Source organism: Symphalangus syndactylus, chromosome 24, assembly GCF_028878055.3.
Source record: "Symphalangus syndactylus isolate Jambi chromosome 24, NHGRI_mSymSyn1-v2.1_pri, whole genome shotgun sequence".
Classification (NCBI taxonomy): domain Eukaryota; kingdom Metazoa; phylum Chordata; class Mammalia; order Primates; family Hylobatidae; genus Symphalangus; species Symphalangus syndactylus.
Window position 1 is genome coordinate 38,379,217 of NC_072446.2, and position 17,566 is coordinate 38,396,782.

The window sequence follows — 17,566 nt, forward strand, 5'->3', positions numbered from 1 at the left end:
ATTAGTTCTTTCAACTATGGCCTATCCTTGGGAATTACAGGGAATTCCTGTTGTATGTGTAATTTTCCACTGATTTAAGAACTTTTGGAATGTTTTACTATATCCTGGCCCATTGTCAGTTTTAATTTTTGCTGGAACTCCCATGAGAGCAAAACAATATAATAAATGTCTCTTCACATGGGAAGTACTTTCTCCTGTCTCACAAGTTGCCTATATGAAATGTGAATAAGTATCAACTGTCACATGGACAAATGATAATTTTCCAAATGAAGATACATGTGTGACATCCATTTGCCATAACGCATTAGGACGTAGACCTCTGGGATTAACTCCTGCCTCTTGAGTGGGCAGGTGTAGGATTTGACTCTGGGTGCAATGTTGTATAATATTTTTTGCCTGTTTCCACGAGATATCAAATTTATTTTTTAATGCTGCTGCATTTACGTGAGTCAAAACATGAAGTTCTTGTGCTTTTATGAATGCAGATGATACCAGTAAGTCAGCTTGTTCATTTGCTTTAGTTAAAGACCCTGGTAAATTAGTGTGTGCTCGAATGTGAGTATATAAAATGGGAAATTTCTTTTTCTCACAGTTTGTTGTAATAAATTGAACAGCTGGTTTAACTGATCATCCATACTATATTTGATTAGGGCTGTCTCAACATCCCTTGTAGCCTGTACTACATATGCAGAATCTGATACAATATTAATAGGCTGATTAAAACCTTGTAACACTGTAATGACTGTAACCAACTCTGCTCTTTGAGCCCAGTGATATTGGGTTTCGATGACTTGTTCTTTTGTCCCAATGTAAGCCACTTTTTCATTGCTGGAACCATCAGTAAACACTGTCAGAGCATTTTCTAAAGTTTTATGTCTGGTAATTTTAGGTAAAATCCAAGTAGTCAATTTTAAAAACTGGAAGGTTTTTGTTTTTGGGTAATGATTGTCAATAATTCCCACAAAATCAGCAAGACCAGTCTGCCATGTACAAGAATTGATAAAGCCTTGTCTAATCTGTTCCTTGTTTAAAGAACAATGATTTTGTCTGGGTCACTTCCACACAATTTTACTATTCATAACCTTGCCTGACCAATTAATATAGCTATTTGATGCAAGTACAATGTAAAAGTCTTAATTGTACTGTGAGGAAGGAATGACCACTCCACAAGATCAGTATTTTGAACAGTGATGCCTGTCAGAGAATGTGCAGTAGCAAAAATCAAAAGTTGGAGTAGGGCCAAGGGATCTAGTCTATTTACTTGTGCTGACCAAATTTTTTCTTCAACTAATTCAATTTCTTTTGCTGCCTCTGGGGTTAAGATTCTTTTACTATTTAAGTCCGGGTCCCCTTTTAAGATAGAGAACAAATTTGACATGGCATAAGTGGGAATGCCTAGAGTTGGCCGAATCCAATTAATATCTCCTAGCAATTTTTGAAAGTCATTTAATGTTTTTAATGTGTCTTTTCTTATTTCGGTTTTTTGTGGTTTAACTTTTCTGTTTTTTACCTGCATCTGTGTTAACTGGGATTGGCGGCCCTATTTTTTCGGATCTGTTGTTGTACCCCATCAATCTACCAGGTCTTAAATTGTAAAAATTGAGAAGGTGAGAGTGATAATTTGGCCAAAATTTCCCAGTCATAAGGAATAAGTCTATTTCCATGAGCAATGAAATCTAATAACGTTCTCACATAAGCAGAATTGGGTCCATACTGTTTTACTCCCTCTGTCATGTCTTTTGGCATTTTTATAGAAAAGGACTCATATCTGGCATCAGCTTGGGGAGGACCCTTCCCAGGTAGTATGGGCTCTAATATTACTAGAAATTAAAACGCCTCAGTCTCTCTCCTTGTTTTCTTGCCTTCTCAATAATTTCATGTAATGCACCAGCCTGTCCACTAGGTGGTGGTGTAGGATTAAGTCTCATAGTGGGCGGCTGAGGCTATAGCGTCGTGCGTGCCCTGTGGTGCTGGAAACCTTCCTGGCTGTCCATACTTATTTTCTGGGGGCGGCCGATACTGAAGTTCGGCTGGCGGCCAGTATTGGTAGGGTACCGGCGGTTGGGTCTTACTTTCTACTGGCTGATATTGTGAATACTGTGTCTGGATTGGCATTGCTGTGATAGAGACTCTATCCTTTTCTATCTGATATTCTCTTGGGGTTTGTACTTGTCTAACCTGCATTTGAGGTTGTAATGTTATGGGCATCTGAACTGCGGAAGGAGGAGTTGGCCATCATGGTTTAGACTCTGATGGCCCCAATAGTTCTAGACCCTTTCCCCCCAATTTTGATGGTTCATAATATATTACCTCCTGTAATTGACTGTAGTCAACATTTTCCATTGACCGAGCCATTACAGACTCAGACTCTTCTATGCTTTTTTTTTTTTTTGAGACGGAGTCTCGCTCTGTCACCCAGGCTGGAGTGCAGTGGCGCCGTCTTGGCTCACTGCAAGCTCTGCCTTCCGGGTTCACGCCATTCTCCTGCCTCAGCCTCTCCGAGTAGCTGGGACTACAGGCGCCTGCCACCACGCCTGGCTAATTTTTTGTATTTTTTAGTACAGACGGGGTTTCACCGTGTTAGCCAGGATGGTCTCGATCTCCTGACCTTGTGATCCATCCGCCTCGGCCTCCCAAAGTGCTGGGATTACAAGCGTGAGCCCCCGCGCCCAGCCAGACTCTTCTACCTTTTTATACTGTGAACTTTCCGTTACTTTCTCGAATTCTGTCTCTGCCTCTTCTTCACAATCTATTACACAGCTTTCAGGGGCATCAGAAACTGAAACCCTATCTTCTTCTGTTTGAAACGATTCTAAAGCTATTTTAATAATGGCCCAATCATTCCATACTGTAAGTGGGATGATTTTATCCTCCCTATTTGCTTGTTTTAATTCTTTGCCAATTTTTTCCCAGTCTTTTAGATCTAAAGTTCCCTGTTCTGGAAACCATGGGCAGAATTGTTCTATTGTTTGAAATAGCGTGATTAGATCTTCTGTAGAGGCTCTAACTCCCCCTCTTCTTAAAATAACTTTAATAAAGCTGAGATAAGAGGCATATTTGCTTTCCGTTTGACCCATTCTTACCCTGGGTTTCTCCGAGTGCACAAGCTTACCGCAAGGCTGACGGTGGAAGTCTTCGGGAATCTCTCGTCGATTTGTCTTCAATGATCACGCTCTAGCGTATCTCACCTTAGAGAAAGGAACCCACATTGGGCACCAGATAAAGAGGGCCTGCCCCTCCACGCCTGTGGGTATTTCTCGCAAGGTGGAGACGAGAGACTGAGAAAAGGAAATAAGACATAGAGACAAAGTATAGCGGAAGAAAAGTGGGCCCAGGGGACCGGCGCTCAGCAAGTGAGGACCTGCACTGGCGCTGGTCTCTGAGTTTCCCCAGTATTTATTGATCACCATCTTTACTGTCTTGGTGAGGGGAATGTGGCGGGGCTATAGGCTAAAGGTGGGGAGAGGATCAGCAGAAGAACATGTGAGCGAAGACTCTGTCATAAATAAGTTTAAGAAAAGGTGCTGTGCCTGGATGTGCACAATCGCTAGATTTATGTTCAAGCTTACATAAACACCTCAGTGCAGTAAAGAGTAACAGAGCAGTATTGCTGCCATGATATCTCACCTCCAGCCATAAGGCAGTTTTCTCCTATCTCAGTAAATAGAACGTACGGTCGGGTTTTACACCGAGACATTCCATTCCCAGGGACGTGCAGGAGACAGATGCCTTCCTCTTATCTCAACCGCATAGAGTCCTTCCTCTTTCACTAATCCTCCTTAGCACAGACCCTTTATGGGTGTCGGGCTGGGGGGCTATAAGGTCTTTCCCTTCCCACGAGGCCATATCTCAGGCTGTCTCAGTGGGGGGAAACCTGGACAATACCCTGGCTTTCTTGGGCAGAGGTCCCTGCGGCCTTCCACAGTGCATTGTGTCCCTGGTTAATAGAGAATGGAGAATGGCGATGACTTTCAAAAAGCATACTGCCTGCAAACACATTTTTTTTTTTTTTTTTTTTTTTTTGAGAGGGAATCTTGCTCTGTCACCCAGGCTGGAGTGCAGTGGCTTGATCTCGGCTCACTGCAAGCTCCGCCTCCCGGGTTCATGGCATTCTCCTGCCTCAGCCTCCCAAGTAGCTGGGACTACAGGCGCCCACCACCACGCCTGGCTAATCTTTTGTATTTTTAGTACAGACGGGGTTTCACCATATTAGCCAAGATGGTCTCGATCTCCTGACCTCATGATCTGCCCGCCTCGGCCTCCCAAAGTGCTGGGATTACAGGCGTGAGCCACTGCACCTGGCTGCAAAAACATTTTTAACAAAGCACATCCTGCACAGCCCTAAATCCCTTAAACCTTGAGTCAATACAGCACACGTTTTTGTGAGCACAAGGTTGGGACAAGAGTTACAGATTAACAGCATCTCAAAGCAGAACAATTTTTCTTAGTACAGATCAAAATGGAGTTTCTTTTGTCTTCCTTTTTCTAGATAGACACAGTAACAATCTGATCTCTCTTTCTTTTCCCTACACATTTTGAGTTGATTTTTTGCATATAGTAAGAGACAGGAGTTTAGTTTCATTCTTCTGGATATGGATATCCAGTTTTCCCAACAACATTTTTCCCCAGTGTGTGTGCTTGGTACCTTTGTCAAAAATCAACTGGCTGTACGTGGATTTATTTCTGGGTTCTCTTTTTGTTCTCTTGGTCTGTGTTTTTATATCAATACCATGCTGTTTTGGTTATTAGAGCCTTACAATATATTTTAAAGTCAGGCAGTGTGATGCCTCTAGCTTTGTTCTTTTTGCTTATGATTGCTTTGACTATTTGGACTTTTTGTTCCATACAAATTTTAGGATTTTTTTTTCTGTCTTTCTTGTTTTACTAGAGCATATCCTCCAGTGGTTTCCTAAGAAAAGTTATGTGGGGATGAGGGGTAAATTTCTGATCCTTGTATGCCTAAAAATATACTTATTTATTCCTCATACATGACTGATAATATGGCTTAGTATAGGAGTTCTAGATTGAAAACGTAGTTTCTCTCAGAATTTTGAAAGCCTCCCTATATTGTCTTCTAGCCACTAATGTTACTACTGACAAATATGCTATTCCTATTACCTGCTCTTTCATAAGTAACCCGTTGCACTTTCCCTGCCCCCTCCTCACCTCCTATCACCAAGATTTTTGATTTTCTCTTTATCCTTTGTGTTAAAAAATTTCATGATGATGTGCCATGATATTTTTCCTTTGTTTTGTTTTCTTTCATTATGCTGGGCACTCAGCAGGCTCTGCCACTCTGGAAACTCATAGTTTCTTTGATAATTTTCTTCCATTTCTTCTGTATTTCCAGAACTCCTGTTAATCTAATGGTCGACTTTATGGATTCATCCTCTAATTATCTTTTCTCTTTTATTTTTCTATTTGTATTTCTGTTCTACTTTCTGAGAGATTTCCTCAACTTTATATATAAAGACATATAAATTATTTTTCTATTATTATTATTATTTGAGAACAGGTCTTGCTGTATTGCCCAGGCTGGAGTGCAGTGGCATGATCATAGCTCACTGCAGCCTCCATCTCCTGGGCTTGAGCAACCCTCCTGACTCAGCCTCCTAAGTAGCTGGGACCACATGCATGAGCCACCACAGCTGGCTAATTTTTTTCTTTTTTTAATTATTTATTTATTTATTTATTATTATTTTTTTTTGAGATGGAGTCTCGCTCTTTTGCCCAGGCTGGAGTGCAGTGGTGTGATCTCAGCTTCCTGCAATCTCTGCCTCCTGGGTTCATGTCATTCTCCCGCCTCAGCCTCCCAAGTAGCTGGGACCACACGTGTCCGCCATCATGCCCGGCTAATTTTTTGTATTTTTAGTACAGATGGGGTTTCACCGTGTTAGCCAGGATGGCCTCAATCTCCTGACCTCGTGATCTGCCCGCCTCGGCCTCCCAAAGTGCTGGGATTACAGGCGTGAGCCACTGCACCAAGCCTAATTTTTCTTTTTAAAAAAAAGTTTAGCAGAGAAGAGGTCTATCTATATTGCCCAGGTTGGTCTCGAAATCCTGGCTTTAAACAATCCTTCTACCTTGGCCTCTCAAAGTGCTGGGATTACAGGCATGAGCCATAATGCCCAGCCAATTTTTCTATTATATTTTTAATTCCCCAGAGCTGTTACTTATTCTGTTTTTTTTTTTCTTTTTGGAGCATTTTATCTTTGCTTTAATGGATGCAGTATTTTATACTATCTCTCATAGACTGCTTATTGTTTTTTAAAAATATTTTTCTGTTCTCTTCAGTGTCTGTTCCCTTTGAGTTTCTTTTTTTTCTATTTGAAGCTGTCTTTCCTGGTGAAGGTTTATCTTCAATATCTGGTGACCCTTTGTTGTCTCTTCATATTTAAGAGTGAGTCACTAAGTATTTGGAAGCTCTGTGTTAACAGGAAGTTTATCTGTAGGATGATAAAGTGGGTACCTAGGTGTTTTGTTGGGGGACCTCAAATATCAGTATGTATAGATCTTTCCTCTGGGGTTAATTAATTGAAATTAATTCCCTGATATCTTGCCTGGAGAATACAAGCCTTGCTGTCAGCATTCCTGGAGTAAATTTCAGCAGGAGGACTGAGTGCGCTTCACCATTCAGCATGTAGACAATTCATCTAATCTCTGTTTTCAGTCTGAAATCCTCCTACCTTAGCCTCCCTGCTATTATCTTTAGCTGTGCCTGGTATCTCAGTGTCTGGAACTTCTCTATCTCAATTTTGTCCCAGGGGCTGCTAGGGAGATGAAAGGATAGTTGTCTAAGTGAGTGGGATGGAGAAAAAGACCTGGCAGTTTCACTTCCTATAAAGGCTTTCAGCCAAACCCTTTCTTTTCTGCCTCTCACATCACCTCTGATCTGCTCTGTCCCAGTCCTGACATTCTAGTGTTCTGCAATATGAATCTGTTTGTCCCTTGTTAGTCTAACCCTCAGCAAACATTTAGAATTGTTTTCTCAGCTCAATTATGGTTTTCCATCTTCCAAAAATGTGTTGATATCCTTAATCTGCTATTGATTTCTCTCTTATTCTCTGTGTCTGTAGAATGGTAACCCTAAAAATGTTAACTCACTGTCACTTCAGTGATTTGGGGAGTGAACAGGGATAAACATGTGTTTAATCTGTCCAAGCATAAACAGAAGTGCAAGACTGTCCAGATGTCCACTCTTTGCTTCTATTAAAAAGAGTTAGAACCAGAAAATTCGTAGATATGGCTGGGCGAGGTGGCTCACGCCTGTAATCCAGCACTTTGGGAGGCCAAGGCGAGTGGATCATGAGATCAGGAGTTCAAGATCAGCCTGGCCAAGATGGTGTAACCCCATTTCTACTAAAAATACAAAAATTAGCCGGGCACGGTGGCAGGCACCTGTAATCCCTCCCAGCTACTTGGGAGGCTGAGGCAGGAGAATCGCTTGAAGCTGGGGGACAGAGGTTGCAGTGAGTCAAGATTGCACCACTGCACTCCAGCCTGGGCGACAGACTAAGACTCCATCTCAAAAAAAAAAAAAAGAAAAAAGAAAATTCATAGATAAAATATAGATAAAATTCTAGTCTCATAGGCCAATGTGGAAAAAGCAGGAGTCTGAGAGCTGCAGTACATGTGTCCAAGCTCTAATATTATCATTTACTGGTCTGAAGCTAGGTAAGTTAAATTTTCTGACCATCTGTTTCCTCATCTGTAAAGTGGTGATAATCATCTCTAGATAGTCTATCTCACTTGTAATGATGAAGTAAAATAATTGATATAAATATATAAACATCAAATATATATCATTTATCATAAACTCTACTACCAGTAGGCATAGTTTTTTTTTTTTTTTTTTTTTTTTTTTTTTTTTTTTTTTTTTTTTTTTTTTGAGACGGAGTCTCGCTCTGTCGCCCAGGCTGGAGTGCAGTGGCGCAGTCTCGGCTCACTGCAAGCTCCGCCACCCAGGTTCACGCCATTCTCCTGCCTCAGCCTCTCCGAGTAGCTGGGACTACAGGCGCCCGCCACCACACCTGGCTAATTTTTTGTATTTTTAGTAGAGACGGGGTTGCACTGTGGTCTCGATCTCCTGACCTCGTGATCCGCCCGCCTCGGCCCCCCAAAGTGCTGGGATTACAAGCGTGAGCCACCGCGCCCGGCCAGGCATAGTTAAATATATTTTCAGAGGCACTGTAACATAGTAGAAAGAATATGGGCTTCAGATTCACACAGACTTGGGCTCGAATTCCATCTCTGTTACTCACTGTGTTATGTTGCGTAAGTGACTTACACTCTCTGAGCCTTTGTTAACCTGTTTATAAAATGGGTATAATATTTTTAACCTGACAAGGCTGTTCTTGAGTATTAAATGAGATAATGCATGTAACATCTATAGGGCCTGACAGTAAGTACTCAACAGATAGTAATTCTTCCATGTTGGCCCCTACTTTGAGACCAGCTTTTTTTTTTTTTTTTTTTCAGGCTTAATTCATTTTTTTTTTCCTGTATAAAAACCCTATGTTGTAGCCACGGCTGGAGCCTGGGTCCTCTGCATGGAGACTCTGGTGTGGGTCTTAACGAGGTGGTCAGTGAATTCCTCACAGGGAGACTTGGTGAATATAGTCTCCTTCCAGAGGTCGAGGGTCAGGTAGCTGTAGGTCTTAGAGATGGTGTCGAAGGTGGCCTTGGCGAAGTTGCCAGGGTGGCAGTGCAGCCCCTGGCTGAGGCGTAGCAGTCATCAATACCAGCCATCATGTGGAGCTTCTTGGGCACAGATGCGGAGACGATGCCAGTGCCCCTGGGTTCAGGGATGAGGCGCACCAGCACAGAGCGCAACGGCCTGTGACCTTGCAAGGGACGGTGTGGGCTTGCCCATCTTGTTCCCCCAGTAGCCTCTGCGCACGGGGACAATGGAGTGCTTGGTCAGGATGACGGCCCCGCGGATGGCAGTAGCCACCTCCTTGGAGCACTTAACGCCCAGACCGATGTGGCCATTGTAGTCCCTGATGGCAACAAACGCCTTGAACCTGGTGCGCTGGCCGGCGCGGGTCTGTTTCTGCACCGGCATAATCTTCAAACCCTCTTCCTTGAGAGAGGACCCCAGGAAAAAGTCAATGGTCTCAGATTCCTTGATGGGCAGGGAGAAGAGACATCCTCTAGGTACTTGATCTTCAAGTCCTTGACCAGGTGGCCCAGCTTGGTGACGGGCATCTACTCCTTATCCTCGGCCTTGCCTCTGCGAGCTCCACGGCCTCGGCTCCGGACCAGTCCACGGCCGTGACCCCGGCTCCGGATGCCACTGCCGAAACCTCTGCAGAAGCCACTGCGGTTCCCCATCCCTCCCAGGGCTGCGGGGGCCTCCGCCCCACCCCCGCACCCCCCGCCCTGCCGCCCCCTGCACCGGCATCATCCGCCATTTGGGGATTTGTTAAGAAGAGCTTTTTTATACTAACATGAAAATCTTGAGCTTGTATTTCATTAGTTCATGCTAAACTACATTGATAATTAGCATCTTAGATCATCAATAGTCCTCATAAAAGTTTATTTATTTGCTGTTTTCCCAGGACCAAATTATAAGGTGAATAGCCCAAATTAAAAGGATTCCTCATACAAGACCTTTGAAGTCAACTGGCTATTGCTGAGGCATCTTTAGCATTTCATTATGAAATAAGATGTGAAACTTGTAACAAATATCAAGAGATCAGAGGCTCTGGAATACTGGGAATAACTACAACTCAAAAAATTATTTTAAACGTTTGTTTTTTTGGTTTTTATTTGATCCTCATACAAATCTAGACTCCAGTCTTTTTTATCCTGTTTAAAGATGAATTAACAGAAGCAATGAGTAAAGAAGCTTCCTTTACTCAACTTCCTTGAGTACTTCCTTGAGTTTCAAGGAAGTCTCAAATTCCTTGAGACTCATCTATCTGTGGAAAACAACCAAGAACTCCAACCTTGCTCTTTTGTCTCCCAGTTTAGTGCTCTCTCTGTTTTGTTTTTTTTTTAGACGGAGTCTCGCTCTGTCGCCCAGGCTGGAGTGCAGTGGCGCAATCTCGGCTCACTGCAAGCTCTGCCTCCCGGGTTCATGCCATTCTCCTGCCTCAGCCTCCCAAGTAGCTGGGACTACAGGCGCCCGCCACCACGCACGGCTAATTTTTTGTATTTTCAGTAGAGATGGGGTTTCACCATGTTAGCCAGGATGGGCTCGATCTTCTGACCTCGTGATCCACCTGCCTCGGCCTCCCAAAGTGCTGGGATTACAGGCGTGGGCCACTGCGCCTGACTAGTGCTCTCTTTTTAAAAAATATGGTAAAATACAAATACCATAAAATTTATCATTTCAACCATTTTTAAGTACATTCACATTGTTGTACAACCAATTTCCAGAACTCTTTCCATCTTGCAAAACTGGAACTCTGTACCCATTAGACAACAACTCTCTCTTCCCCCCTCTCTCCCTAGCCCCTAGCAACCGCCATTCTGCTTTCTGTTTCTATGAATTTGACTATTCTAGGTACCTCAAATAAATGGATAACACAGTATTTATCTTTTTGTGGCTTGCTTATTTCACTAAGCATAATGTTCTTAAGGTTCATCCATATTGTGGCATATATCAGAATTTCCTTCCTTTTTAAGGCTGAATGATATTCTGTTGTATGTACACACCATATTTTGATTACCCATTCATCCACTGATGGACACCCGGGGTGCTTCCCAGGTATGAATAATGCTGCTGTGAACATGGACATAAAAATATCTCTTTGAGACACTGCTTTCAGTTTTTTTTTTTTTTTTTTTCTTTTTTTTTTTTCTGAGACGGAGCTTCGCTCTTGTTGCCCAGGCTGGAGTGTGATGGCACGATCTCGGCTCACTGCAACCTCTGCCTCCTGGGCTCAAGCGTTTCTCCTGCCTCAGCCTCCTGAGTAGCTGGGATTACAGGCGCCCGCCACCATGTCCAGCTAATTTTTTGTATTTTTAGTAGAGATGGGGTTTTACCATGTTGACCACGGCTGGTCTCGAACTCCTGACCTCAGGTGATCCGCCTGCGTCAGCCTCCCAAAGTGCTGGGATTACAGGTGTGAGCTACCACACCCAGCCCTTTCAGGTTTTTTTTTTGTTTTTTTATTTTTTTTTTAAATATACGTAGTAATTGAATTGTTAGATTATATGGTAATTCTGTTTAAAAATGTATGAGGAACCACCATACTCTTTTCCACAGGGGCTGCATCATTTTACAGTCTTGCCAACATACACAAGGGTTCCAGTTTTTCCACATCTTGATAATATGTGTCATTTTCTGGAGGGTTTTTTTTTTAATTAATAGCAGTTCTACTGGGTGTAAGGTAGTATCTCACTATGGTTTTCTTAAGAGTTTTGAAGTCTTCTGTACAGATGGCAAGATACTAAATAACCTTGGATAACATCATTAAAAAACATTCATATTCTTTTTTTTAATTGATTTTTTTTAAGAGACAGGGTCTTGCTCTGTCACCCAGGGTGGAGTGCAGTGGTGTGATCATAACTCACTGCAGCCTCGAACTCCTGAGCTCAAGGGATCCTCTTGCCTCAGCCTCTTGATTAGCTGGGGCCACTGGCACATGCCACCATGCCTGGCTAATTTAAAAAAAATTTTTTTTTTTAGAGACAGGGTCTCACTATGCTGTCCAGGCTGGTCTCAAACTCCTGGCCTCAAGCAGTCCTCCTACTGTGGCCTCCCAAAGTGTTGGGATTACAGACATGAGCCACTGCACCCAGCCTCAACAAATGTTTACTGAGCTCCTAATAGGTGCTATGCACTGTGCTGGGTACTGGGGTTATAAGTCTCATAAGAGCAAGGGAGAAAGATGGGCAATGAATAGTGACCAAGGTGCTGAGTGTATACAAGGTACACTTAATTACTCCTTACTGAAAGCCTGCTAATCTTTCAAGAAGACTATCAGGTGCTTTTATGGCTCATGCCTGTAATCCCAGGACACTGGGAGGCCAAGGTGGGAGAATCACTTGAGGCCAGGACTTTGAGACCAGCTGGGGCAACACAGTGAGACCCCATATCTACAATTTTTTTTAATTAGCTGGGTGTGGAGGTACGTGCCTGTAGTCCTAGCTACTTGAGAGGCTGAGGCAGGAGGATTGCCTGAGCCCAGGAGTTTCAGGCTGCAGTGAGCCATGATCATGCCACTGCACTCCAGCCTAGGTGACAAAGTGAGACCCTGTCTCAAAAAAGCAAAAACAAAAACTGATCACCTCCTTTTATTGAATCATAAAAGGAGTATGTAAAACATATTTATTTCCTATGTTCACATCCAATTATTCCAAACAGAATACAGCTGGGAGGTTTCCCATCCTCTCTGGGAAGGAGGCGACATTCAAGAAGTGAAGACTGGTGCAAGTTAGTAATTAGCACTTATACCTATCACCCCATATGGGTGCCTGCATTCACAAACATGTGCTAGGTTTTGGGAAAGCAAAGAAATATAAGTAAGGTACAGATCCTACCCTCCAGGATCTCAAAGACAGCTACAACATAATATAAGAGCTGTAATAGAAAAAAGACAAGTAGAGAGAAAGGAATCATTTTTTTCCCTCGTAGAGAAATCAAAGGCTTCTTTAAAAAAGTAAAATCTAGATCTGGATCTTAAAGGATGACAGGAGTTCATCAGATTCCGGGAACAGGAGGGAAGGACATTCTAGAGAGAGAATAGCATGGAAAAAATGAAATGGCACAGCATGTTTATGAAATATTAAATGATTTAGTATGACTGAAACAGCATACACAATGGAGAATGGTAAGAAGGGTAGACAGTAGCATGGTGAGGGGGGCTTGGAGGCAGACTGTGGAAATCTATTCTTCTGAAGGTAACAGAGAATTAACTGATTTTTAGGCAAGGGAGCAGCTTGATTAGTTTTTTTTCCCCCACCCCAGGAAACTCGATGGGCTAGATGGAGGATGAACTGGAGTTATAAGAGAACCAAGAAAAAGATACGGGAGAAGGAGGTCAGGGACTAACCAAATAAGATCTCAAAGACCCTTGTTTTGTTCCACAGCAGTCATGAGGATGACTTGTTGTGAAAAATACCCAGAGCTTTTTATCTGTTACAGAGACAGGGTCTCACTATACTGCCCAGGCTGCTCTCAAACTCCTGAGTTCAAGTGATCCTCCTGCCTCAGCCTCCCAAAGTGCTGGGATTACAGGCGTAAGCCACCATGCCCAGCCATTCAAAGACTCTTGGAGTGGAGCACCAGAGCTCAGGAACTCACGTATTTGGCCTCCAAAACCAGAAATCTGATTTTCCTAAAGCATGTATCATGGAACAGATACTTGAGGATTGATTCACAATAACCAAATTCATAAGAGATTGCGGTATAAAGGATAATTCTAATTTACTAATGTACATTCATTCATTCATCAAATACTTGTAAAGAACCTACTTTGTGCAAAGCATTATTCTAAGGAACTAGGGACACAGCTGTCATTAACAATATCCTATCCTCACAGTTACAGTCTCTGTGGAATATAACATAGAATGTATGTTTCCAGTGAGTAAAATATTTGTTTGCTGTCCAGAGCATTTCCTTCCCAGTGCAAAGGAACCAAGGATTTTAAGTCAGTAATGAAAATGTTATTTGGCAAATGATCTTCTGATCATTTGAAAAAAGAGATAGTATTAAGACCCATTTCATTCAGGCCACAGGTAAGGCCTGAGCTTATCTTCACTCTAGAACAAGTATACCTCTCTAATGACTAGCTTTTAACCATGTTCTTTGGATTCATAATTTCTCTATCCTGAACATTGCTGAATAGAATAAGCCATCCTGGCTTATTCTTCTCCTTCTGGGTTCCAAGTAAACCATTTCAATTCTAACATATTCTTTCAGACATATTATAATACAATTGAGCTTAATTATGTTAACTTCGGTCATTTTTACTATATATGATGAAATAAAGGCTCCAACCTCAACTATTTCATTGTAAGCAATGTAATTTTGGGGACTAATGAGTTTTCTTTTTTTTTTTTTTTTTTTTTGAGACGGAGTCTCGCTCTGTCGCCCAGGCTGGAGTGCAGTGGCGCAATCTCGGCTCACTGCAAGCTCCGCCTCCCGGGTTCACGCCATTCTCCTGCCTCAGCCTCTCCGAGTAGCTGGGACTACAGGCGCCCGCCATCACGCCCAGCTAATTTTTTGTATTTTTAGTAGAGACGGGGTTTCACCGTGGTCTCGATCTCCTGACCTCGTGATCCGCCCGCCTCGGCCTCCCAAAGTGCTGGGATTACAAGCGTGAGCCACCGCGCCCGGCGACTAATGAGTTTTCAACCATTAATTCAACGAATATTTATCAATTTTTTTTTTTTGAGACGGAGTCTCGCTCTGTTGCCCAGGCTGGAATGCAGTGGCTCGATCTCTGCTTACTGCAACCTCCACCTCCTGGATTTAAGCAATTCTCCTGCCTCAGCCTCCCGAGTAGCTGGGATTACAGGTGCCCACCACCATGCCTGGCTAATTTTTGTATTTTTAGTAGAGACAGGGTTTCACCACGTTGGCCAGGCTGGTCACGAACTCCTGAACTCAGGTGATCCGCCCACTTCAGTCTCCCAAAGTGCTGGGATTACAGGCATAAGCCACCGCGCCCGGCCACCAAATATTTATTAAGTGCCTATGATGGGCCAGGCACTCTGCTAGGTGCTGGGAATATCAGAGTTAACAAGACAAATTTCTGTACTATGTTCAAGAAATTTGCATACATTCTAGTAGTGAAGTGAGATTAAGAAAATTACAAGTATACAACAGACAAATTAAACAAATTGTGGCAAGTGTTATGAAGGAACAAGAGAAAAGTTGCAGTATCCCAAAACTGATGACAATCACCTGGACCATGCTAGTGGCATTTTTAGTAGAGACCGGGTTTCACCGTGTTAGCCAGGATGATCTCGATCTCCTGACCTTGTGATCCATCCACCTCGGCCTCCCAAAGTGCTGGGATTACAAGCGTGAGCCCCCGCGCCCAGCCAGACTCTTCTACCTTTTTATACTGTGAACTTTCCGTTACTTTCTCGAATTCTGTCCCTGCCTCTTCTTCACAATCTATTACACAGCTTTCAGGAGCATCAGAAACTGAAACGCTATCTTCTTCTGTTTGAAACGATTCTAAAGCTATTTTAATAATGGCCTAATCATTCCATACTGTAAGTGGTCAGGAGTATTTGCCAAACACAGCAGCATTTCCCAAAGAGGGAGTGAAGGTACAATGAGGTCTCATTAAGACTTTCTTGGCTGGGTGTGGTGGCTCATGCTTATAATCCCAGCACTTTGGGAGGCTAAGGCGGGCAGATCACGAGGTCAGGAGATCGAGACCATTCTGGCTAACACAGTGAAACCCCATCTCTACTAAAAATACAAAAACAATTAGCCAGGCGTGGTGGTGGGTGCCTGTAGTTCCAGCTACTCAGGAGGCTGAGGCAGGAGAATGGCGTGAACCCAGGGTGTGGAGCTTGCAGTGAGCCGAGATCCAGCCACTGCACTCCAGCCTGGGCGACAGAGCAAGACTCTGTCTCAAAAAAAAAAAAAGACTTTCTTAGTTTTCTTAGTGTCTTCGTTAGTGTGAACTAACTAACTTCCTTGGTGTGATCTGAGTAACTTAAGTTAGTGTGAACTAACTTCCTTGGTGTGATCCGAGTAACTTATTTTTTAATTAAAAAAAAATTTTTTTTTTTTTTGTAGAGATGGATCTATTTTGCCCAGGCTGGTCTCAAACTCCTGAGCTTGAGCGATCCTCCCACCTCGGCCTCCCAAAGTGCTGGGATTACAGGTGTGAGCCACCATGTCTGGCCCACAGATCATTTCATAAGCTCCTTTTCTTCACCTCTATCACTTGTCTTCGTTTTTCCATTTCATTTATTTTTCCTTTATCTGTCATTTTCATAGTTGAACAGGCTTTTCCAAAACTTAGGCCACACTGTTTCCCTCTCTTCTCTTCAAGGCCTCCCACTTAAAATGATTTGGGGACTGTCATGTACCAGATGTTTCTCTCTCAAAGATCCAAAAATTGATGTACACCAGTGGTTCTCAAACAGGGGTGATTCTGTCTCTCCCAGGGGATATTTGGGAGTGTCTGGAGACATTTTTGGTTGTCACAACTAGAGGGAGGGTGTCACTGGCATTTATTATATAGAGGCTGGGATGCTGCTAAACATCTTACAATGCACAGAACAACATCCCACAACAAAGAATTATCTGGCCTGACAAAGAATTGTCTGCCAATATGTCAATAATGCTGCCATTGAGTAACTCTGGTATGCACAAATACCAGTAGCTGAAAATAACTGACGTTTGGTGGCACCAGTCCAGGCTCCTTAGGGATTCAGATTCTCAAGGTGGTAAAGTGGCAGCCACTGGTATCAGATTGTCTGGACTTGGATTCCCAGGTTACCTGTTTTGCTGGCTGTATATGGCTTCTGACTAATTATTCAGTGCCACAAAAGCAGTTTCCTCATTTGGAAAATGGGGCTAATAAACCATCCATCTCACTAAGATGTAAGCTCCTTGGAGGCAAGGAATTGCCATGCTTACATTAGGGACTAGTATCCAGTAGAGAGTACTAGGTGTCTGTGGATTATCTCACACAGTTGTGTTGAGACCTAAAGCAGCAAATATGATTAAGTAATGTGGAACACAGTGAAAAGAGATGCAGCCTATGATAGCAGGAAGCCGGCTGGCACTATTAACTAGGATGTGCTGCCTGGTTGAACACTAACAATTTCAGAACACCAACATCAGACAAGGCCATTCTGTGACCATGGAGGGTCCAAACAAAAACATGATGTCTGAATATAAACGAACAAAAATAAACATTGTGCTAACCACAAAAAAATGACCAGATATAAGGCTGGACATGGTGGCTCACGCCTGTAATCCCAGCACTTTGGGAGGCCAAGGTGGGCGGATCACCTGAGGTCGGTAGTTCGAGACCAGCCTGATCAACATGGAGAAACCCCGTCTCTTCTAAAAACACAAAATTAGCTGGGCGTGGTGGTACATGTCTGTAATCCTAGCTACTTGGGAGACTGAGGCAGGAGAATCGCTTGAACCCAGGAGGTGAGGTTGCGGTGAGTCGAGATCATGCCATTGTACTCCAGCCTGGGCAACAAGAGCGAAATTCCATCTCAAAAAACAAAACAAAACAAAACAAAAAAACCAGATATGCTCCTATCTCCTATCTCTATCCTTTTCTTTTTTTTTTTTTTTTTTTTTTTTTTGAGACAGGATCTCGCTCTGTTGCCCAGGCTGGAGTGCAGCAGTGTGATCTCCGCTCACTGCAATCTCTGCCTCCCGAGTTCAAGTGATTCTCCTGTCTCAGCCACCTGAGTAGCTGGGATTACAGGAGCATGCCACCATGCTCTGCTAATTTTTGTATTTTTAGTAGAGATGGGGTTTCACCATGTTAGTTAGGCTGGTCTTGAACTCCTGATCTCGTGATCTGCCCGCCTCGCCTCCCAAAGTGCTGGGATTACAGGTGTGAGCCACCGCGCCCAGCCTTTTTTATTATTACCATTATTTTGAGATGGAGTCTAGCTC

The 17,566-nt window shown here is 43.1% G+C and overlaps 1 pseudogene; it reads right to left on the reverse strand.

Annotated features, from left to right (window-relative positions):
- Positions 1–8,178: 8,178 nt before the first annotated feature.
- Positions 8,179–9,413, reverse strand: LOC129474542 (small ribosomal subunit protein uS5-like; annotated as a pseudogene).
- Positions 9,414–17,566: the final 8,153 nt, after the last annotated feature.